Source organism: Triticum aestivum, chromosome 1B (assembly GCF_018294505.1).
Source record: "Triticum aestivum cultivar Chinese Spring chromosome 1B, IWGSC CS RefSeq v2.1, whole genome shotgun sequence".
Lineage (NCBI taxonomy): Eukaryota > Viridiplantae > Streptophyta > Magnoliopsida > Poales > Poaceae > Triticum > Triticum aestivum.
The window spans coordinates 91,518,773-91,542,823 of NC_057795.1; the positions used below are offsets into that span (position 1 = coordinate 91,518,773).

Below are 24,051 nucleotides of genomic sequence, written 5' to 3' on the forward strand. Positions count from 1 at the left end.
GTGCATGGATCACTAGAAAACACATGGAAACAACTGAACTTAATGTTAACAGGCTGACAGCAACATTATCAAGCAACTTTGGAGCAAGATATGAACAAGCTACAGCAAGCTATAAATGCAACCAGGGGCATGGATGGATAGAGGATGACATGTAGATCAAAACATGTTTATAGAACATCTCCAGATTATGCATAGAATGATTAGTAGCAACATGTTTATATAGCATCACGAAATAACAGATTCAGCCTAGCAAAACAGTAACATCATGTACACTACATAACAAGCTCGATTCACTCACCACAAGTCATTGCATGACAAGATAAGCATAGCATCATCAAGAAGACATGTTTGTGAAACAAACCAAGGCAAGAACAAGTCCATAGCATGCAAGGATCAACTATAGCAACCTTGGCCAAATTGAATAACATGTAAACAATCTGCCAGGAAACATTTTGAAGCAAAAGTAGAGCACTCAAATGACATGCTAGACTACTCCATAATTGCAAAAAAGGGCATGAATGGATAGACAATAACCATATGTTCAAAACACCCTTACTGAAGTATCTCAAAATATGCATGGATCTCTCTGTAGCATCAAGTTTACATGGCATCAAAATAACAGCAGAACATGGACTAAAATCAGCAATATCACGAAGCCTAGTTTGCATGCTTGTGCTAGTCACCACATTCATCACAAAAATACATGGTAAGCACCTCTGTAAAGAAGACATGTCATAGATCAAAACACATGAAGACATTAACCTCATAGGATGCACACATCAATCATGGCAAAAATGACAAATGAGCTCGTTCTGTTAACAGACAGCAGAAAACATTATGAAGCACTCTTACAACGATGATTCAGGCATCTAGATGACCTCAAATGAATATGATGCAATGGAATGAAATGATGTACTCTTCGAGGCGAACAATTAGACATATTACACGCGCAAAACGGAGCTACGGATGCAGAGTTACAGTAGGTCAAACATGGCATGAAAATTACTCGAAACTGGGGACTTGGGCAAATTATACCTCCGCGAAAGTCAACGCGGGACGGGGATATCCGGGACGCGGGGATCCCGTTTGGTTCAATTCCTGGTGGATATCGTCCATCTTCCCGGACCTCGCCGGAGATGAACGTGGAGGTGGCCGGAGATGGTCGGAGAGGGCGCGGGGAGGCCGGAGGAGACCGGGGACGACGGATCCGGGGTGGCCCCGGCTGGATCCGGCACCGGAGATGGCCAGTAGCGGACTAGCGGCGGAGGGCGGCCGGCGGGATGGCACGCTCCGGCGGCCGGAGCTTCAGGCGCAGGCGCCGACCGGAGCTGCAGGCGCGGGCGGCGGAAAGCGGGCGTAGGGCGCGGGCGTCTGCTGTCCCGCGGCGGAGGCGGCGGGCGTCGGCGAAGGAGGCGAAGGCGGAGGGGTGCCGGAGGACGGCGACGCCGGCGGGCGAAGCGCGGCTCGGCGCGGCGGCGGCGAGGACAGCGGCGGAGGCTCGGGCGGCGCGGCCGGGAGGCGCGCGGGCCGGGGACGCGGACGCTCGGGCCCGGCGCGGCTCGGGCGGGCCGGCCGTGGGCTCCGCGGGCCAGGCGGCGGGGCGCGGTGGCTGGGCCATGTGGCGGCTCCGGAGTGGGCGTGGGCGGCGGCGCTGGACGTGTCCGACGCGGGGTGGACACGTCCGGCAGCAGGAGGAGGAAGAGGCTAGGGTTTCGGGGGAATTTCATCCGCGAATTCGGGGGAGGTGGACTAATTTATAGGTAGAGGGAGCTAGGGGAGTCCAAATGGAGCACGGTTTTCGCCCACACGATCGTGATCGAACGACCGAGAGCATGGAGGGGAGTTTGATGGGTTTTGGGCCAATTTGGAAGGGGTGTTGGGCTGCAAAGAGAAGGAGGCTTTTACGGTTACCCGGTTAACCGTTGGAGTATCAAACGACCTCCAAATGGCCCGAAACTTGATAGGCGGTCTACCGGTGTTATACCAAGGCCACTTGGCAAGCCTCGGGACATTCCGAGAAAGTTAAACACCCACTCACAAAGAGAGACAAAAGGGGGACGCCAGAGGGCATAGGAGCGCCGAATTGAAAAACGGACAACCGGGAAAATGCTCGGATGCATGAGACGAACACGTATGCAAAATGAAATGCACATGATGACATGACAATATGCAACACGCAAGCAAATGACATGGCAAACAACAATGAATAACTGGCAGACACGTGGCGCATCGAATCCGGTGCGTTACAACACTCCTCCACTAACAAGAGATCTCGCCCCGAGATCTTAGGACCGAGACGGAAGGGAAAAGGATCAGGTGAAACAAGAACTCAAGAGAAGAAGCAAAGAATCGAGAGCACTCGAGAAGAAGAGAGGAACGACAAGAATGACGAGAATCGAAAGCTCACGGAATCAGATAGACTATGAAACCACTCCGGTTAGAACGAGATAAGAAACGAATAAGACTGAAAGGATTTAGGCAGCACTCCGGTTAAAATGGAAGGAATAGAACATGAACTAGAGAGGATGGAATGATACTTGATGAGATGAACAACACAATGCCTCCGGAAGAATTGAAAGAATTGAATGAAAAGAACTTAGAAGGAAGGGTTGAACGGATTTGAATATCTGAGAAGAACGAAGAAATGCAAAACTCCACTTCAAAAGAATACAGAGGATTAATTGCACTTCGAGATGCGAGAAGAAAAGATACTTGAACTCCACCGACAAAATCTTGATGAACTCTTGACTAATGAATTAAATCATGAAGAACCACCATGAAGAACTCCGGTATCAAAAATATGATGAGATAGAATGAAGGATATGAGAATAAGATGAGCCTTGCGGTGATAGAGATTGTGGTTCCGACGAAATGGCTGAGGAAATTGAACTCCGGAAAAGAAAAGATGAAAAACCATTGGAACTAGAATTTATTCATCAAGAACAAACTCGGAAGGAAGGGATTAATCACTTTGAAGAAATAAGAATAAGATTTATTGTATGCTTATCCTTCATCAAATTAAACTGATGACAAACAATGGATTTTCCATACTACTTATTCTTCTTGAAAAGGATTGAGAAGTGACATGTCACAAACTTTAGAAGATCTTCATGAACCACCGGTAGGATTGGAAAGAACGAATGAATTAATATGATAATCAAGGGAAAAGGAATCTTGAATGAACCACCGTTAGAATTCGAAAATGACTGATGAAAGAGAATGAATCACTAGAATAATTAGAAGAACAAATATGTTCGAGGGGATTTAGATGCAAAAGAACAAGGAGATCATGAGCTGATGAAAGAACACTTGAACGAAGCACCGGGATAATTGGATAACGATAACTGGAATGTGAGGACGATGAATTCTTCTGGAATGATGGCCTTCGGTGAAAAGAAATGGGAAAACAACTTCTGACAAACTCCGGATGGTGAGAAAAAGGAATATCTGACAAATGGAATAATTCGCGAGGATAACATGAAGCTACAACCACGAAACTTCGAGAGAACGGACAAGATTGAGAGGAAAACTCTTCTTCGGTCTTCAAATGCCGACGAGAAACACCACCAAAATTATTGAGATACTCCGGGAGAATGAAAAGCAGAGAGGTTTAGCCAACAATGGAAAAAAATTGAAATCGATCTTGGAAAAGCATCTGACTGATGAAATCCATTCTTACGTCAAACTTCAAAATGATTTGAGAAAAGCTCTGGAAATCAGAAGAGTCAGGTAAGATCCTGGGAAAAGACCTATGGGTTAGGGCCCACTGAAGAGATAACACCATTGAAAAGGGATTGTTGAACAGATAGATGAAGCACCGGAACAATTGAAATATTTGAATAAGGTGGCAACCTCGAATTAATTGGAACACAGACGAATCTCCTGAGATGTCTTGAACACTCCGGAATGATAAACTGACGAGAGGCGAACAAGCAGGGAAAATACTTGATCAAAGGGAAAGAATATAATCACTACCGAAGATGGAATTGAATCCACCGGAGAAGAAAAGAGATAAAGAACGTCCACCGAGACAAGAATTCACCGGTTGAGATGATTGAGGGAAGACTGAAAACCTCCATACGAATGAAAATTGATGCTCGAAAGAGACTGAGGCTCCGGGAAGAAGAGGGTGGGAGGGCGGGAAAACGAAGACAACTTGGAAGGGGGAATCGACGAATATCTTGAAGAGAAAACACCGGTTGAAATCATTGAGGAAAGAAAGCAAAGGCTTCACACGAGTAGGATGGATACTCGATTATGGACTCCGATTCCGAGAAGAAGAATAGGGAGGGCGGGTGGGAAAAGAAAACAACTGAGGACAGAGAAATAACTTCGTTCAGAGAAAACTGAGGATTGAACTCAATGATGAAGAGGCTCGAGTCGACTTGACGAGAAATGCACCGGATGAAAAGAGGTGAGAACCAACGATCAGAAAACCAACTGCGTGAACCTAAAGAAAATTTGAAAGGGAAGAGGAGTAATTCAAAACACCTATGTCAAGATTCCTTACCAGAGCGACGAAGGGGCTGAGGAGTAAAACGAATTCCTACTCTCCGATATAACTAGACTCCGAAAATAGTTTTTTTCTAGACTCAACAACGGCCAAACTACACGATCAATCAAGGGGGCTCCTAGGGTCGGTCGAGGCTCTGATACCAACTTGTCACGCCCAATATGCGACCCTATCCAAAAGGAACTCGAAGGTCCCACCAAGGATAGACCCGCATATTGAAACGTTTTTGTAAGGTGGATATCATTACATCAACATTACATAATAGATGGGGATACATACATAAGGCATACAATGCCACATGAATACAACATCACAATACATAGAGCATCATCCGACTACGGATGAAACACAAACAGAAACTCAAACGACATCCACCCTGCTAGCCCAGGCTGCCGACCTGGAACCTATCCCCTGATCGAAGAAGCAGAAGAAGAACTCAACGCAAGCAAGCATCGCTCTCGCGTCATGATCATCGCATAACCTGTACCTGCAACTGTTGTTGTAGTAATCTGTGAGCCACGAGGACTCAGCAATCCCATTACCATGGGTATCAAGACTAGCAAAGCTTAAAGGAAAGGAAGGGGTAAAGTGGTGAGGCTGCAGCAGCGACTAAGCATATATGGTGGCTAACATACGCAAATAAGAGCGAGAAGAGAGCAAGCAGAACGGTCGTCAACTAGCAATGATCAAGAAGTGATCCTGAACTCCTACTTACGTCAAACATAACCCAGAAACCGTGTTCACTTCCCGGACTCCGCCGAAAAGAGACCATCACGGCTACACACGCGGTTGATGCGTTTTAATTCGGATCTGGTGTCAAGTTATCTACAACCGGACATTAACAAATTCCCATCTGCCTATAACCGCAGGCACGGCTTTCGAAAGATTATACCCTGCAGGGGTGTCCCAACTTAGCCCATGACAAGCTCTCGCGATCAACGGAGGAATAGACCTTCTCCCAGGAAGACCCGATCAGACTCGGAATCCCGGTTTACAAGACATTTCGACAATGGTAAAACAAGACCAGCAAAGCCGCCCGATGCGCCGACAAATCCCGATAGGAGCTGCACATATCTCGTTCTCAGGGCAACACCGTATGAGACTAGGTACGAGTAAAACCAACCCTCAAGTTGTCCTAAGGTGGCCCCGCAGGCAGCTCAGTTCGGACCAACACTTAGACAAGCACTGGCCCGGGGGGGGGCTAAAATAAAGATGACCCTTGGGTTGGCCGACCCAAGGGAAAGGGTAGGTGGTGGTGAGGCAAATGGTAAAACCAAGGTTGGGCCTTGCTGGAGGAGTTTTATTCAAAGCGAACTGTCATGGGGGTCCCATAAATCACACGACCGCCTAAGGAACGCAAAATCCGGGAACATAACACCGGTATGACGGGAACTAGGGCAGCAAGAGTGGAACAAAACACTAGGCAAAAGGCCGAGCCTTCCACCCTTTACCAAGTATATAGATGCATTAATAATAATATAAGAGATATTGTGATATCCCAACAAAAATCCTGTCCACCATGGAGAAATCTTCAACTTCACCTGCAACTAGCAACGCTATAAGAGGGCTGAGCGAAGCGGTAACATAGCCAAACAACGGTTTGCATAGGAAAGGTGTCAAAGGTTAGAGGATCATGGCAATATGGGATGGCTTGATAAACAGGTGATAGGTAGCGCAGCATAGCGATAGAACGAAACAACTAGCATAGCAATGATAGTAGTGAGATCCAGGGTAGCGGTCATCTTGCCTGAAATCCCGCAAGGAAGAAGAACGAGTCGATGAAGAAGACGAACGGATGAAGTCGAACCAAGCGTAGACGAACGAATCCTCACGATCGCAACGGAAACAGGAACTAACAAGAAGAAGCACACAACATAGTAAACACACCACACATGAACAAGGCATGATGCACGAACAAGCATGATGCATGACAAGACTACATGAAGCTACTCATGGCAAGAGATGATGCAAACAAGAGCAACACATCAAGGCAAGTTTAAATGAGGCCGGGAACTACATATAACAATTCCGGTAAGTCCTCATATGCATATTTCGAAATTGGTCCAGATCTGAATAAACCTTATGTTCAAGTTGTTAAACAGCAAGTTAAGATGCACAAAGATGATCTACACGAGATTCTAGTCAAGTTACATATGAAGTTCATTAGATTCGGAGCTACGGCCTAGAAGATATGAGCAAAACAAGTTAAACATGGCATTGATGCAAAATGCACCCAAATATCCAGCAAACACCTCAAAACAAGGATGCAACATGATAATATGAAACTACATGCAAAATCAAGCAAGTTTCATATAGAGCACACTCGAAACGGAGCAACGGTTCAACACTCGCACATGAAACAAGTTTAAAGGACAAGCTGTCCAAAACAGCAACTAGGCATATTGCAAGCACAAAAACAACATGCTACAGCACCCCAACATGAAAACAAAAGACATGGGCATGATGTACAGGTAAAGCACAACAAAACATGAACACTGAGCTATCTCTAGAAATCACTAGAACATGCTCAAACACACATGGTAAGATTGCAAGTTATAACAATTTCAGACTTTGCAGAAAATAACATCACGATGCAATGTTTAGAGCTATCAAACAACATGTTACAGGAACTTATCATGGCAAACAAAGGCATGGCATGAATCTAATAATTGCATAGATCAAATGTCCTTTACTGACCATAAGCCAAAAAGGATCAGAAAATATGATGGCACCCACGTAAACATAGCAAGTTATATTACGGATTCATACATGGCAGAAACAGAATTATGAAGGCATGTAAATGAGCTTGTGCAACTCACTACAGAGCAATACATGGCATGACAAGGCACCCAACAGTAAGAAGGCATATTTGTGAAGCTAAGCAAGGTCATAGGGTGCATGGATCACTAGTAAAACACATGGAAACAACTGAACTTAATGTTAACAGGCTGACAACAACATTTTCAAGCAACTTTGGAGCAAGATATGAACAAGCTACAACAAGCTATAAATGCTACCAGGGGCATGGATGGTTAGAGGATGACATGTAGATCAAAACATGTTTATGGAACATCTCCAGATTATGCATAGAATGATTAGTAGCAACATGTTTATATAGCATCACGAACTAACAGATTCAGCCTAGCAAAACAGCAACATCAAGTACACTACTTAACAAGCTCGAATCACTCACCACAAGTCATTGCATGACAAGATAAGCATAGCATCATCAAGAAGACATGTTTGTGAAACAAACCAAGGCAAGAACAAGTCCATAGCATGCAAGGATCAACTATAGCAACCTTGGCCAAATTGAATAACATGTAAACAATCTGCCAGGAAACATTTTGAAGCAAAAGTAGAGCACTCAAATGACATGCTAGACTACTCCATAATTGCAAAAAAGGGCATGAATGGATAGACAATAACCATATGTTCAAAACACCCTTACTGAAGTATCTCAAAATATGCATGGATCTCTCTGTAGCATCAAGTTTACATGGCATCAAAATAATAGCAGAACAGGGACTAAAATTAGCAATATCACGAAGCCTAGTTTGCATGCTTGTGCTAGTCACCACATTCATCACAAAAATACATGGTAAGAACCTCTATAAAGAAGACATGGCATAGATTAAAACGCATGAAGACATCAACCTCATAGGATGCACACATCAATCATGGCAAAAATGACAAATGAGCTCGTTCTGTTAACAGACAGCAGAAAACATTATGAAGCACTCCTACAACGATGACCTCAAACGAATATGATGCAATGGAATGAAATGATTTACTCTTCGAGACGAACAATTAGACATATTACACACGCAAAACGGAGCTACGATGCAGAGTTACAGCAGGTCAAACATGGCATGAAAATTACTGGAAACTGGGGACAGGCAAATTATACCTCCGGGAAAGTCAACGCGGGACGGGGATATCCGGGACGCGGGGATCCCGTTTGGTTCAATTCCTGGTGGATCTCGTCCATCTTCCCGGACCTCGCCGGAGATGAACGTGGAGGTGGCCGGAGATGGCCGGAGAGGGCGCGGGGAGGCCGGAGGAGACCGGGGACGACGGATCCGGGGTGGCCCCGGCCGGATCCGGCACCGGAGATGGCCGACAGCGAACTAGCGGCGGAGGGCGACCGGCGGGATGGCACGCTCCGGCGGCCGGAGCTTCAGGCGCGGGCGCCGGCCGGAGCTGCAGGCGGCGGGCGTCGGCGAAGGAGGCGAAGGCAGAGGGGCGCCAGAGGACGGCGACGCCGGCGAGCGAAGCGTGGCTCGGCGCGGCGGCGGCGAGGATAGGCGGCGGAGGCTCGGGCGGCGCGGCCGGGAGGCGCGCGGGCCGGGGGCGCAGACGCTCGGGCCCGGCACGGCTCAGGCGGGCCGGCCGTGGGCTCCGCGGGCCAGGCGGCGGGGCACGGTGGCTGGGCCACGTGGCGGCTCCGGAGTGGGCGCGGGCGGCGGCACTGGACGTGTCCGACGCGGGGTGGACACGTCCGGCGGCAGGAGGAGGAAGAGGCTAGGGTTTCGGGGGAATTTCATCCGCGAATTCGGGGGAGGTGGACTAATTTATAGGTAGAGGGAGCTAGGGGAGTCCAAATGGAGCACGGTTTTCGCCCACACGATCATGATCGAACGATCGAGAGCATGGATGGGAGTTTGATTTGTTTTGGGCCAATTTGGAAGGGGTGTTGGGCTGCAAAGAGAAGGAGGCTTTTACGGTTACCCGGTTAACCGTTGGAGTATCAAACGACCTCCAAATGGCCCGAAACTTGACAGGCGGTCTACCGGTGTTATACCAAGGCCACTTGGCAAGCCTCGGGCCATTCCGAGAAAGTTCAACACCCACTCACGAAGAGAGACAAAAGGGGGACGCCAGAGGGCATAGGAGCGCCGGATTGCAAAACGGACAACGGGGAAAATGCTCGGATGCATGAGACGAACACGTATGCAAAATGAAATGCACATGATGACATGACAATATTCAACACGCAAGCAAATGACATGGCAAACAATGACGAATAACTGGCAGACACCTGGCGCATCGAATCCGGGGCGTTACAGTAGCCCCTGAACCAGGCTTCGATGACGATGAGTCCAACACACAGATTATCTTCAGCATTGCAAGGCGGGTTCCATCTCTGAATACTCCAAAGTAATCTTAGAACACTTGAATTGTGTCTGGATCTGTAAGATAAATTTCACATACCACCGTAGAGAGAACAATATTTCACAAATCTAAACTGCTGACAACTCTTCACAGCGTGACAGCACGCCATGGTCCGGTCATTATTCGAACCGTTTTTTCACAACCAGCTCCCGCACACATCGCGAGGTGGTTTCTTTGGCACGTCTTGTCAAAGCCGAGATCATGTCCCCTTATCGCGGGATCCTCATCAATACGGGCATGGGTAACCCAACCGCGCCATCGATCGTGGCGCTTGTAAAATGAGTGATTTCGAGAGGCAAGTGGGGAGACGCACATCCTTCACCGTGTCTATAAAGGGATAAGGATCTCCCGTTTTCACCCACGACTTCTTCCTCCTTTGCTCAACTGTTCTCGCATTCTCGAGCCCCAGCATCCAAGTTCTCACCTTCTCCATAGGACCACAGCATGTCCGGAGCGGGAGGCAAGTGGATGGCCTCCTCTGTCACAGAGGAGAACATTACCAAGCTCCGGGCGGCCGGATACCTGGACGAAAACATCGTGCACAGGCTTCCGACGGAGGGACAGATCACCCCCACCCCAAAGTCTCAGGAGAGAGTAGTATTTCCCCCTCATTTCGTCCGTGGACTAGGATTTCCACTCCACCCGTTCGTCCGCGGGCTGATGTATTACTACGGGCTATATTTTCACGATCTAGCCCCAAATTTCATCCTCAACATCTCGGCGTTCATCACCGTGTGCGAGGCCTTCCTCCACATCAAGCCCCACTTCGGCCTATGGCTGCAAATCTTCTACGTGAAGCCAAAGATCGTGAGCGGCTAACAGGCGGAGTGCGGAGGCCCCATGGTGGGCAGAATGCCCAATGTTACATGGCTTGATGGCTCCTTCGTGGAGACCATGAAAGGGTGGCAATCAGGGTGGTTCTACATCACTGAGCCGCGCGACGCCAACTGGGTGGCGGCCCCCAAATTCAGATCCAGAATCCCCATGCGGCTCACTTCTTGGGAAAAGGAGGGTCTGGCCTGGGTGAACCCATGGAGCTGACCGGACTCGAGACCTGCATCAAAAGTATGAGGGACAAGAAGATCAAGCTCGTCAACGTGGTCCAGGTCATGCTTGTTTGCCGGATTCTCCCGTGTCAAAGACGGGCATTCGATATGTGGGAGTTCGATCCGGCCGAACACCAGATGCTGCTGGAACTCTTCGACACGATGCACAAAGATGTATGGAAGGTACTATTCAAGGCCAGCGAAGTTCCTCCTCCCCTTTCCGAGGACCATGGTCTCAGCGCAAAGCGCCTCGCCAATCCGGTAAGTCCTCTGACTATCACAAGATGTTCCTTTCCCAAGTATATTCGTGGGAGGATTTTTAAGCTACCATGCTGACCAAACAGGATTGGGTGGAGACGGCAGAGCGGATTGACTGTCCGGCTCTGCTGCCTGAGGATCTAGCGGACGCACTCCTAACGAAGATGCTGCTTCCGGCACCTTACAAGGTGCCGGAGAAAAAGGCCGAAAAGAAGGCTACGGGGACCCAGAAGGTTCTTCGGCGCGAGGCCGCACCAGACGCCTCGCCAGAAGATGACGAGGCGCACTCCTCCCACGAAGGGGAGGAGAGAAAGAGGAAGGCCGCCCCAACCGAGGGGGCTGGAGGGTCCAAGAAGGCGGCCGCGGGGACCAGAAAAGGTCTCCGGCGCAGGGCCCTGATAGATTCGTCATCCGAGGATGACGGGGAAGATTCATCCCCACAGAGACAGGGGAAACATGAGGAAATGCCTCCTCCCCGCACTGGAGAGGAGAAGAAAAGGAAGGCCGCCCCATCGAGGGAGGTTGGGATGCCGAAGAAGGGAAAGGCGTCCCTTCCAGATCACTCCTCTACCGCCGCTTACAGCCACGAGGAGTGGCTGCCCAAGGGCAAGCCCCAGGCGCGGTCGTAAGTATCCGCATTCTGTAATGCTTTTTCATGTGACTTTGACCTGATGGTTTATAATAACGCCAAACATGTATATGCAGTCCGGCCGGGTCCAATCTCGGGGCGTCCTCTTCGCAGGAGTCTCTGAGCGAGTTGGAGATGAATTCACTCCCGGTGGCCACCTCCCCACGACCTGCGGATGACACCGAGGTGTTGTCCCGAAGGATACCAGCGCAGGGGGCGATGGTTCCGGAGATGCCCCAAGGCAAAATCCTAGACGCCGGGCGCATGGGGGGTAAGACCCCCATGGATTATGCTGACAGGAGCCACAACAAGTCTGGCTCCCAACCGGTTACTGCGCCGGAGGCTCCAAAGGTTCCAGATTCCAGTAGGCAGCCCTTCACGAAGGAGGGCGAGTCGGCCGTGCCGATGACCTCCACCCAGTCGGGGGCATCGGATAATTTGTTGGAAGTGCTTCGAGGCACTTCCATCGACGATGAGCACCGTACTCTTATGAGTATGGTGATTGAGAAGGTTCGGTTCGCCAAGAGCAGATTGACCGAAGCCTGCACCAGCCTACTAACAGGCTTTGAGTTAAGTAATGAAAAAGTGTGAGGAAATATCACCCAATAGATAGTAGCCCCTGATACTCTGTTAGGTGTTCGGAAAGAAAAGCCAAGCAGAGGGTCAACTAAAAAACCACAGGAATCTGATAGTACTTGTCTATGTTAACAAGCAGGCATTGCTGCTGACCGTCGCTGCGCGCACATCTAAGGTTCCGGACTCAAGCGCGACCTGGGGCGGGCCTAAGAAGAGCTCGGCCTCATGAAGAGGCAGCTTGAGGAGAACAAAGGTAAGTGAAACCCCGTCCGTGTGTCATATAGAGGAGAAAAATTGATGATGCTAACAAAAAGCATCATGATTTTTAACAGGGACCACGACCGAAGTGGCGGCCCTGAAGAAAGCGCTATTCGCGGCTGAAGCCAAGGCGGCCACGGAGCGCACCGAGCGTGAAAAGCAAGATTCTCGGGTGGGAGAGGTACAACAAGAGCTCGAGGATTTCGGCAAGAAATTCGAATCCTTGGAGCGTGACTTCAAGACACAGGAGTCTGAGCATGCGAAGGCCCTCCAGAGCACGACAGACGCCAAGGCCGAAGCCCAAAAGGCCCTCCAGGAAATCCAGGAGGCCAAGCAAAAAGCAGCGGCTAAGGCATTCTTTATGCAGAGCAAGCATGTGGAGGAGACATTTTTTTACTTACACGAATTCGGAGCTCTCCAGGGGCATTCGCGGACCTGCCACGCAGCATTTTGGACGCTGCGGAGTTCTATTCTGCTGAAGAAGGGAGCTCAACGGAGAAGCTATTCTGGTCCCAATACACTGGAGCCGAACACCTGATGCCTCTAAGTGACCAACTGAAGCAATTGGTCGAACTCCACAATGCGGCTGAACAGGCCATGAAGGACCTCATAGTCCGGATGTGGCCTGGCGAGACCCTGCTCGACAACTACTTTGGCCTAATAAAGCGGATGGTGCATGCATGTCCACGGCTAGAAGTTATCAAGCAATCCTTCTGCATTAAGGGTGCCCGCCGGGCCTTTGCCCGCGCGAAGATGCATTGGGCCAAACTGGATGCTGAGAAGCTCGTGAAGGATGGACCCCCGGAGGGTAAGGAGCATCGCTACCCCGAAAAATATTATGATGGCGTTATGAAAGACGCTCGTTTTGTGGCCAATGAGTGTGCCAAGAACATAATCTTTGAGTGAATGTACTCATGTCGTCTTTGTAATATGATAACGATTTTGTTTGCGCTATATAACACTTTGTTTGATTTAGAATATTACCTTCTCTGCGGTCGTTTATCAAAATCTGAAAGTAGGCCAGTCTTCGGCTTCCGCCCCCCGTGTAACTAGTACTGGGGTGTTCATGGAAAACCCAAACATTCTTTATCCAAATTTTTGGTCCTTTAAGGAGATGTTTAGCGCAGCGAACAAGGGAATCAAACTATGGGGCTTTATAACTCTCACTTGACCATAGAAATCTATAATTTTAAATTTTGGCGAAGCCCCTAGTATTCGGAAGGCCGAACTGGGGCGCTATGCACGCCTAAATCAGACAAGGCCGATTCTCGCCTTAAGCGAAAGAAAATTGTTAAGGATTTTAATACCTCTCAAACAGCGACCAGCTCTCGCCGCATCATGAAGGTCAGTTTTCGGCTTTTTCTACTGAGGTGCTCGTCCGGAAGAATCGGGACACAATCGCAGTAGTTCTCCTTGCGCTACCTTAGCCGATTTAACGGAACGTAAGGTACCAAAACAAGGGAGCTGGGCTAACCCAACTATTGACCCAAGACATGATTCGGAGCTGATGCATATAGTGCTATAAGTTCGGGGTGCCACATTGTCGAAAGTGTTCGGACTTTTCTTGCCGTGTTATGGGGCTCAAAATAAAAAAGCCCCTAGCAAACTGATCGTACCAAAGTGTACGGGTGCAATATTAAATAAATATTTCAGGGAAAATATGAAGATACACTACACCACGACACCACAAGGGCGACATGCATCTGTTGGTAGAAGTGTGGATTGCCGACACTCTTTTTGTCCCAACCTATACCGACATACTGATTGTTGGTGTTGCTATACACATCTGACAATCTATCTATCGGCATTGCGTAATTATTTGCGGACGTACTATGTGTCGGCATAGGTTTCTTTAGGATTAGATTGTGTGTCGGTGGTTCTTTGCAATGGAAAAAGTGTCGGCGTTGCTCCGTATCTGGCTCACTAATTTCCAGCCGCGCGGGCGTGGCACCACCCACGAAGCGATAACTCTAAAATTTTCGTTGTCTCCGCTTGCCCCAATCCCCCATCTCTCTCATGCACCACATACCCCCAGCGAAACCTAAGCCACAAGCCGCCCCTGCCCCCGGCCTCCGCCTTGCCGGTCGATTTGCTTGCGCCGCCGTATGCTTCATCCTCGACCTGCCTGGCGCCGCGACCGCCCCAGACTCTGACCTTCCTAGCGCTGCCATGGCGTCCGACCCTGACCAGCCTCGCGCCACCACCTCTCCAGACTACGACCTCCGGCCCAGATCTGTCTCTCGTCGCCCCGGCCTCCGACGGGAGGTACTCTACAGCCCGAGGGGCCACCTCGCAACCTGCAGTTCGAGGAGGCGACCTGGCATACGCTGCGAGGAGCCGCCCCACTGCCCCTCTTCGACCACCTGCGACGTCTCCCCTACCCCCTCTGTCCTACCGTGTTTCCAAATCTGCCTACAGTAGGTAGCCTTCATCATTGATTCTTTTTAATATTTTTCGTCCAAAACTGTGATTTCACATTAGATCTATCTAGTTCGAACAAGTTTATGCCGGCTTGTTTGTGTTTGGGTAATTGTAGGGTGGTTTAGGAACATCTTAGGCTTGTACGGACAGGAAGGGAGCGCATGCAGCATGGTTCATAGCAGAGTTTTGACCAGTTCGTCAGTGTACAAAGCAACGACCTGGACCAGTTGTCTAATCGACGGTTTCATATGTGAATTCTGATTTATATAAAATTTTGTGAGTTGTCTCCATTATTGTCTGTAAAATCATGTTCTAATATGTGTCGTTTGCAGGACAAAAGCTGACGGAAATATGATAAGAAAGTGAGGTCCTTGTGTATGATAATGGCTTGCCAATGTTGCAAAAAATAAGATCTCAGGTGAGAGCTCTTATGGAACTGAAAAAGAATACTGGAATAGGAGGAAATATAAGGGCCACTGGCTAAGTAAGTGGGTCATCACAGCCACCCAAGAAAAAGAAAACGATTGTGTGCTTGCAGTTGTATACATTCAATACTTCCTCATGATATATACCATCTGTTTCACACATATTTATGTTTTCTTCCAGTCAAAGAACGGCATGAGTGAAGCTAATGAAGGACGTAACTCATAGGAGTTTTGCTTGTGTCAGTAATTGAATGGTAAATTTTTACAGAATGCTAATTCTCAGATGTTTATGTCTCTTCCTTTTTACTTATTTAGAACACCTTGTATATAGCAGTCTTAGCTCTGTACAAGCTACTAAACGATATAGAAAGTTGGAGTTCAAATTTATAAAATCTGACCCTGGGAACCACATTAGTACAACATATCTATTCAAGCTTGAGGTTGTTTTATTGGAACTGACCATGAGACTGTTGAAGTTACTCTTGTGGACTGGCAATGAGAAGATAGTAGCAACTGCTTGGACATGCCAAATTCCTAAAATTTTAACTCTAATGTACAGAAACATTTTACTGATTTTTACACTGGAAATTTGAGTGTTTGTTTACCGAATATTATATGTTGTGTTTTTTTAACTTACACTCTGTTCCTGCAGCACATGAAAGTCACTCTTAAAGATGGTACATGCATCCTAGAAAATAACTGTCTTGTTAGTCTTGGCAAAATATTGGTATACTTACAGTACCAGTGCTGACATCTAAATTTAGTTGGCGATGTGGAAATGTGTTAGATAATTTATTGTCAGGTTTTCTTATCAATCCTTGCATTTTATATGTGTATAGCAGCACCCCCATTATCATGCAAAATAGTATCATGTTCAGACTTGATCATGGCAGCTAGGAGAAATGTATGATTTAGTACGCAAGAAAATTCCTGTGAGAAATTACTCCAAAGAAAATGCTAGCTGCTAGCATATATCTATTTTGATCACTAACTGAAAAATCTGCATATCTCTGAAAATGAAGTAATCACCTTTCCTAACACTTAGAACTTGTGTGGGATATATGACCATAAAGTGCGGTTCCTAGTAGATATAAACTAAATCTTGCTATCTTTTAAAGATCAGGCACAAAATAAATACTTGACCATTATTTTTCCGGGAAGCATATTTTAGTTCAGTGCCACAAATCAGGATTACACCCAGCTCTATTTTAGAGAAACATAGATGTTGCAGCCTGTTGCAGCATATGTTTAGTTTCAGGATTTTAACCATAGTACAACATATGCAAATCTCTACCGTATACCACATAATGTTTCATCGCATGCATGAACCGCAACACAATCAATGCCCTGTAAATTGAAATTTTTTACGATTAAATGAGTTCTTTAGGATTAAATGGATTGTTTTCATCTAAGTGCACCTCCTGATACTACATATATGATTGCTGGTACATGTATATATTTAATAGTGTGTATATGATTGTTTGCTGATTGAGTAACCTGGAATGCAAATATCTAAAATTACAGCATTTACTCCTAATGTTTGGTGCCAGATTTTAGCTATAGCAGACCGTAACATATACTGTTAAATAACTCATAGTAGACATCTGGTAATATATGTATTACCCGATCTAGCTCCTAGATGCCTAGCTAGAGTGCATCTGTTATCGAGCAAAACGAGAGGCATGTGCAAGTGCACTTCATACATATATGACTGCTAGTACATGTATATTTACAAGTGCATATCTGATTATTTGCTGGTTGAGGAACTTCATATGCCAATATCTAAAATTACAATAAAATTATTCCTGATGCCTTAGAAGAGATTTGATTGCTTTATCAATGAGCGCATACATTTTTATATTAAGTCATATGATATGTTAGGTGCTAGCCTGACTTCGGCCGATGTTCGTGCTGATAAGGTTATCTTTTGTAACCTGTTTTGCGGCACATCTACTTTTTAGATCTTTGGGACCATGGCCACTCACAATTCTTATTTTCTAAGATTGCTCAAGAGTTCTTTTGCAGGGCAAATGGAAGAAAGTAGCAAGTCCACAAGTTGATCTAAGATGTTCCGGTGACTGCTTTTGTTCATAACATGGTTGACACATTTTGTTTATATGGAAGTTAATGTCAGCTTGGGGATCGAAGACTTGGTCTCTTCCATAATTTTTTTGTGGTAGTGATCAAACATTTGGTCTCTTAGGAACTTGGCCATCATATTTTGTAAGAGGCCATGACCTGAATGTTGACTTATGTATTTCCTTAATGGATGTAGCTAACTTGAGTGAAGAAAACTAACAAATCTTATATATGTTGAATAAATGCATTGATCAATGGTATCTTGTGAAGAATAGAAGAGTGCAAATGTTTGTATATGTATTGGGTACTGAACATGAAATGAATGCATTGATTAATGATATCTTGTAATGGATAGAAGAGTGCAAATGATATGTATTGGGTATTGAACATGAAATGATTATTATGAATTGCTTTTGTGTAATGTATGGTACATCTGCAATTATACTGAAATATAGGCCCTGACAGCAAGTATGTCGGCATAAGTATTGGATGATGCATAATGTGTCGGCGTAGCACATCGTCACATGAACTATCGGCATATTAATGGGTGTCGCACCATCTGTCGCCATATCACACTATCAGACGAACTGTCGGTATATAAATGTCTGTCGGTGTAAAGATGTCTGTCGGCGTAGATCTCACCAACGGTGTCACACTTTTTGTCGATAGAGATTTATCTGTCGGGAAAGACCTTTCCCGGCAGGACTATAGGCGACAACTCCTTTCCGTCGGGAAATGTCTTTGCCGACACTAAATGTGTCGCCTCAGGTGACCTATGCCGACAGATTGTTTGACGTTGCTTTGAGTGTCGTGGTGTAGTGATAGTAGTAAGAAGTTGATGCTGTATACTATTTCCCATTATTATCTGGACAATACGTCCAGGCATATGCGTTCAAGTAATGCATTAAGCGAAGACCAACAGGACTATTTGACATGTCCTATCCAAGGGCAGGCTACGTGTAGGTGTATAAAATAGGTATAATGATCATTAACATAGACCACCTGGGTATTCCATTGTGTGCAAAGCCTCTTGCCTCCTTGGTGTTCCCTCCTGTGGTGAGTCAGATGATCCGACTCTCTGAAGGGGCTGCCCGAACGTGGGGTCCTGAAAGAAAGGAAAAAGAAAAAGGGGATGCAAGCCTCGTGGCAGCTGATTCGCACTGTAGGCCGCATTGTGATCTCGCCTCCACCCGTGCCCATGGTATTTTAAGTTCGTAATTATGTATGTGTGGCACGAATGCCGCCTGAATGGAGCTGGGGCGGAGGCCGGATTGCTAATCGAGCTCTTGGCGTGCCTGATGATCCTACTGCAGGGTGCTCCAGACTCGCTTGACGGTGTTCGGGGTTGTCGTTGCCGAATTGGCTGTTTGTCGAAGGAGGCTGCTTTGTACTTCTGCCGCGAGGGCCGCAGTGTGCTCTTCTGTACGGAGGGAGCGAACTGTGTTTCCATTGACTGTTATAACCCCGCGAGGTCCTGGCTTCTTGAGCTTGAGGTATGCGTAGTGGGGTACCGAATTGAATCGAGCGAACGCGGTTCGTCCGAGTAGTGCATGATAGCCACTACGAAAAGGGGCGATATCAAAGATTAACTCTTTGCTTCGGAAGTTATTCGGAGATCCGAAGACCACTTCCAGTGTTATTGAGCCCGTACAGCAGGCCTCTACCCCTGGAATTACACCTTTAAAGGTGGTTTTGGTGGGTTTGATCCGTGATGGATCGATGCCCATTTTGGGCACTGTGTCCTGATAAAGCAGGTTCAGGCTGTTGCCACCGTCCACAAGGACTCGCGTGAGGTGGAATCCGTCGATGATTGGGTCAAGGACCAATGCGGCTGAGCCGCCATGACGGATGCTGGTAGGATGGTCCCTACGATCGAATGTGATCGGGCAGGATGACCATGGGTTGAACTTTGGGGTGACGGGCTCCATCGCATAGACGTCCCACAGTGTACGCTTTCGTTCCCTCTTGGGAATGTGGGTGGCATAGATCATGTTTACCGTTTTCACCTGGGGGGAAATTTCTTTTGTCCCCCAGTGTTCGGACACCGGGGCTCCTCGTCATCATCGCTGTGCAGCCCCTTGTCCTTGTTTTCGGCATTCAACTTGCCGACCTGTTTGAACACCCAACAATCTCTGTTAGTGTGATTGGCTGGTTTGTCCGGGGTGCCGTGAATCTGGCACGAGCGGTCGAGTATGTGGTCCAGACTAGACGATCCCGGATTGTTTCTTTTGAACGCCTTTTTCTGCTGACCGGATTTTGAGTTGCTGAATCCGGCATTGACTGTCGTATCTTCGGTGTTGTCACCATTGTTTCGACGCTTATGTCTATTGCGCCGCGGCTTTCCGTTACTGTCGCGGATATCTGGAGTGCCGGGGTTTCCTGGCATGGTGCTACTACAAGCCAGCCAGTTGTCCTCGCCCGCGCAAAAGCGGGTCATGAGTGTCGTGAGGGCTGCCATGGACTTCGGTTTTTCTTGGCCGAGGTGTCGGGCGAGCCACTCGTCGCGGATATTATGCTTAAAGGCTGCAAGGGCCTCAGCATTCGGACAGTGGACAATTTGGTTCTTTTTAGTCAGGAACCGAGTCCATAATTTCCTGGCTGGCTCTCCAGGCTGTTGAGTAATGTGACTTAAGTCATCAGCATCCGGTGGTCGCACATAAGTGCCTTGGAAGTTATCGAGGAAAGCGTCCTCAAGATTTTCCCAACTGTCGATGGAGTTCGCCGGCAGGCTATTAGCCAATGTCTGGCTGGACCCTTGAGTTTAAGGGGAAGGTACTTGATGGCATGTAGGTCATCACCGCGGGCCATGTGAATGTGGAGGAGGAAATCTTCAATCCACACCGCAGGGTTTGTTGTGCCATCGTATGACTCGATGTTTACGGGTTTAAACCCTTCTGGGAATTCGTGATCCATTACTTCGTCAGTGAAGCAAAGGGGGTGTGCGGCGCCTCTATGCCGGGCTATGTCGCGACATAGTCCGACTAAGTCTGGTCGGTTATGTTCGGCAAGGCCAGACTTATTATTAGTGTATCCGGCATGACGATCGTCGTCATGTGCTGTGGCGCGCCCCCGTGATTCGTAGATCGATCTTGGTTGTCCTGCATTGTTTACCAATATATCTTGCAGGTCTTGTGTATTGCCCCGGGCCGTAGTGAACCTGCGTGGGGGTGCGGGGCTGGTATTCGGTCTGATATGCCATTTTGTCCTGGCCACGAGGTGGTCGGTCAACCTCGTCCAGTCCTGGTAGTGTAGGCTCTACGACCTGCTCCTCTAGTTGAGGTAGCAACTTGTGCTTTGGGTAACCTTTGGTTGGGCGCTCGTGTCTGTATTCCTCGGCCACCAGAACCTCTGTCCATCTGTCTATGAGCAGATCTGGATTAGCTTGGAGCTGCTGCTGCTTCTTTTTCAGGCTTCTCGAAGTGGCTATAAGCTTGCACTTGAAGTGCTCCTGCTCTATGGGATCCTCAGGTACGGCGAATTCATCATCGCTGAGGCTCACCTCGTCTTCGGAGGGAGGCATGTAGTTGTCATCCTCCGTGTATCCGTTCGTTGCCTGTTCCTCTGGGCTGATCAGCCTGTGCTCCTGTTCGGCCTGTTCAAAGGCAGGCTGATCAGGGTTGTATTCATCTTTGGCAGCATCCGGATTGTTTTCATCTCCTATGCCAATATTGCTGTGGCGGGGCTTAGAGCGGCGCCGATGACGCCCGTGCCTTGATTTCCTCCCTGAGGGGTTATCTTCTGTAGCCTCATCGCCTTTGTTCTCTTTGGGGGTGTCCACCTTATATATATATCATATGAAGAGGTGGCTGTCCAACACCCTATGGGCAGTGGTTCTTGTTCTTCTCCAGCATCGTTGTCTATACCGTCGATGTCTTCGGAGTCAAAGTTAAGCGCGTCGGTCAAATCATCGACAATGGCTATTAAGTGGGTGGTGGGTGGGCAACGAATTTCTTTGTCGCCTTCTTCCCACTGGAGCCGGACATAGTTCGTCCAGGAATCTCCTGATAGAGAGAGAGACCTTAGTGAATTCAGCACGTCTCCGAAGGGCGAGTGCTGAAAGGTATCCACGGCAGTGAACTCCATGATCGGAGCCCAATCGGGTTCGATGGGCATGGATGCACGCGGTCCGGGACCTACGACCGAAGACAAGTCCGGGGGTCCAGAGACGTAGGTTTCCTTAGGAGCGGAGTCTGTGTTCGGCTCCAACGCTGATGAGTGTGCGGTCTCTGGAGCGGGGTCCATCCACCCGTCCTCGGAAGGCACGATCTGCTCTGGATCGAAGCCCGGAGCAATAGCAGGCGCGATATTCTGAATACTGTCCAACGAAAGATCTAAGTCATGCACGTCGTGATCGTTCGACGCTCCTGACATGGGCCTGAATCCGTCGAAGATCAAGTCTCCACGGATGTCGGCGGTGTAGTTTAGGTTTCCAAACCTGACCTGATGGCCAGGGGCCTAGCTGTCGATCTGCTCCAGACGGCCAAGCAAGTTGGCCCGCAGTGCGAAGCCGCCGAACATGAAGATCTGTCTGGGGAGAAAAGTCTCACCCTGGACGGCATTGTTGAAGGTTGGAGAAGCCATCGAGCCTTACAGTGACGACACAGAGGAACTCTCACTGAAAGCACCAACGTCGGTGTAAAAACCGGCGGATCTCGGGTAGGGGGTCCCGAACTGTGCGTATAAGGCTAATGGTAACATGAGACTGGGGACACGATGTTTACCCAGGTTCGGGCCCTCTCGATGGAGGTAATACCCTACTTCCTGCTTGATTGATCTTGATGATATGAGTATTACAAGAGTTGATCTACCACGAGATTGTTGAGGCCAAACCCTAGGAGCTAGCCTATGATTATGACTGTGTTGTCCTACGGACTAAAACCCTCCGGTTTATATATGCACCGGAGGGGGCTAGGGTTACACAGAGTCGGTTATAGAGAAGGAGATCTATTATCCGGATCGCCAAGCTTGCCTTCCACGCAAAGGAGAGTCCCATCCGGACACGGGACGAAGTCTTCAATCTTGTATCTTCATAGTCCAATAGTCCGGCCAAAGCATATAGTCCGGCTGTCCGGATACCCCCTTATCCAGGACTCCCTCAAACACTCATGGAAGAAACTTGGTTCAAGGGATTTGGATGCACAAGCAGTATTCCTGCTTAGTACATATATTTAGGCTAGCAAAGGGGGAAAGGCAAGCTCAACATGTTTGAATGATCCATGACAATATACTTTAACTAAGATGTGAGAAAACATAACCCATTACGTTGTCTTCCCTGTCCAACATCAACTCTTCCACATGTCATACTTAATGAGTGCTCACAATTATAAAAGATGTCCATGATAGTATATTTATATGTTAAACCTTTCTTCCTTTAATATTCTTTCATGAATTGTTCAAATGACCAATACAATGCTTGCTAACCTTCAATAAATTTACAACCTCTACTTCTTATATGTGAAGTCATTACTCCCCATGGCATAATCAAATGAAGCATATATAATTTCAGATTTATGACATTCAACTCATTCAACCATTTACTCATAGGATATAAGTGAAGCACAAGAGTAAATGACAAACTACTCCAAAAAGATATAAGTGAAGATCAATGAGTAGTTAAATAATTATGTAACTATGTGAAGACTCTCTCTCATTAAAGAATTTCAGATCTTGGTATTTTATTCAAACAGAAAGCAAAACAAAATAAAATGGCATTGCAAGGATAGCACACATCATGTGAAGAAGCAAAAACTTAGGTTCAACCGATACTAACCGTTAATTGTTGAAGAAGAAAGGTGGGATGCCTACCGGGGCATCCCCAAGCTTAGATGCTTGAGACTTCTTGAAATATTATCTTGGGGTGCCTTGAGCATCCCCAAGCTTGAGCTTTCGTGTCTCCTTAATTCCTTTTATATCTCGGTTTCCGAAATCTCAAAAGCTTCATTCACACCAAACTCAACAAGAATTCGTGAGATAAGTTAGTATAAAACAATGCAAAAACCTTATCATTTTCTACTGTAACAAATCACTACATTTATTATTCAACATTGCATACTAAATGTCTCTGCATATTTAATATTCCTATCCTCAAATAGAATCATTAAACAAGCAAGCATATGCAAACAATGCAAACATAACAGCAATCTGCCAAAACAGTATAGTCTGTAAAGAATGCAAGATTCATCATACTTCCCTAACTCCCAAAATTATAAGAAAAATACTACGCTGTAGAAGATTTATCATAGCTCAATATGCAAAAAGATTCAACATTATATAGCTCTCTGACATTTCTAGGGAGTTTTTGCAACAGCGGTAAACTTTCTGTTTTGAAACAGCAACATGTATACTTGCAAAATAAGCATGGTAAAGGCTATCCTTGACATTTTTATTGAAAATAAAGATGCAAAACATTGTTCTAAATAACAGAAAGCAAATACTAACACAAAAATATGACGCTCCAAGCAAAACACTTATCATGTGGTAAATAAAAATATAGCTCCCAGTAAAGTTACCGATGAACGAAGACGAAAGAGGGGATGCCTTCCGGTGCATCCCCAAGCTTAGTCTCTTGGTTGTCCTTGAATATTACCTTCGGGTGCCTTGGGCATCCCCAAGATTAGGCTCTAGCCACTCCTCATTCCATAGTCCATCGAATCTTTACCCAAAACTTGAAAA

The 24,051-nt window shown here is 47.2% G+C and overlaps 1 long non-coding RNA gene across 2 annotated transcripts; it reads left to right on the forward strand.

Moving 5' to 3' along the window:
* The first annotated feature begins 14,376 nt into the window (after window positions 1-14,376).
* On the forward strand, window positions 14,377-17,786 carry LOC123109348 (uncharacterized). 2 transcript variants are annotated; one of them, XR_006452587.1, is made up of 2 exons: window positions 14,377-14,875; window positions 14,991-17,786. It is a non-coding gene; the product is annotated as an uncharacterized lncRNA (long non-coding RNA). The 2 variants fall into 2 exon arrangements; XR_006452593.1 differs by having other exon boundaries at window positions 14,377-14,871.
* The last annotated feature ends 6,265 nt before the right edge of the window (window positions 17,787-24,051 follow it).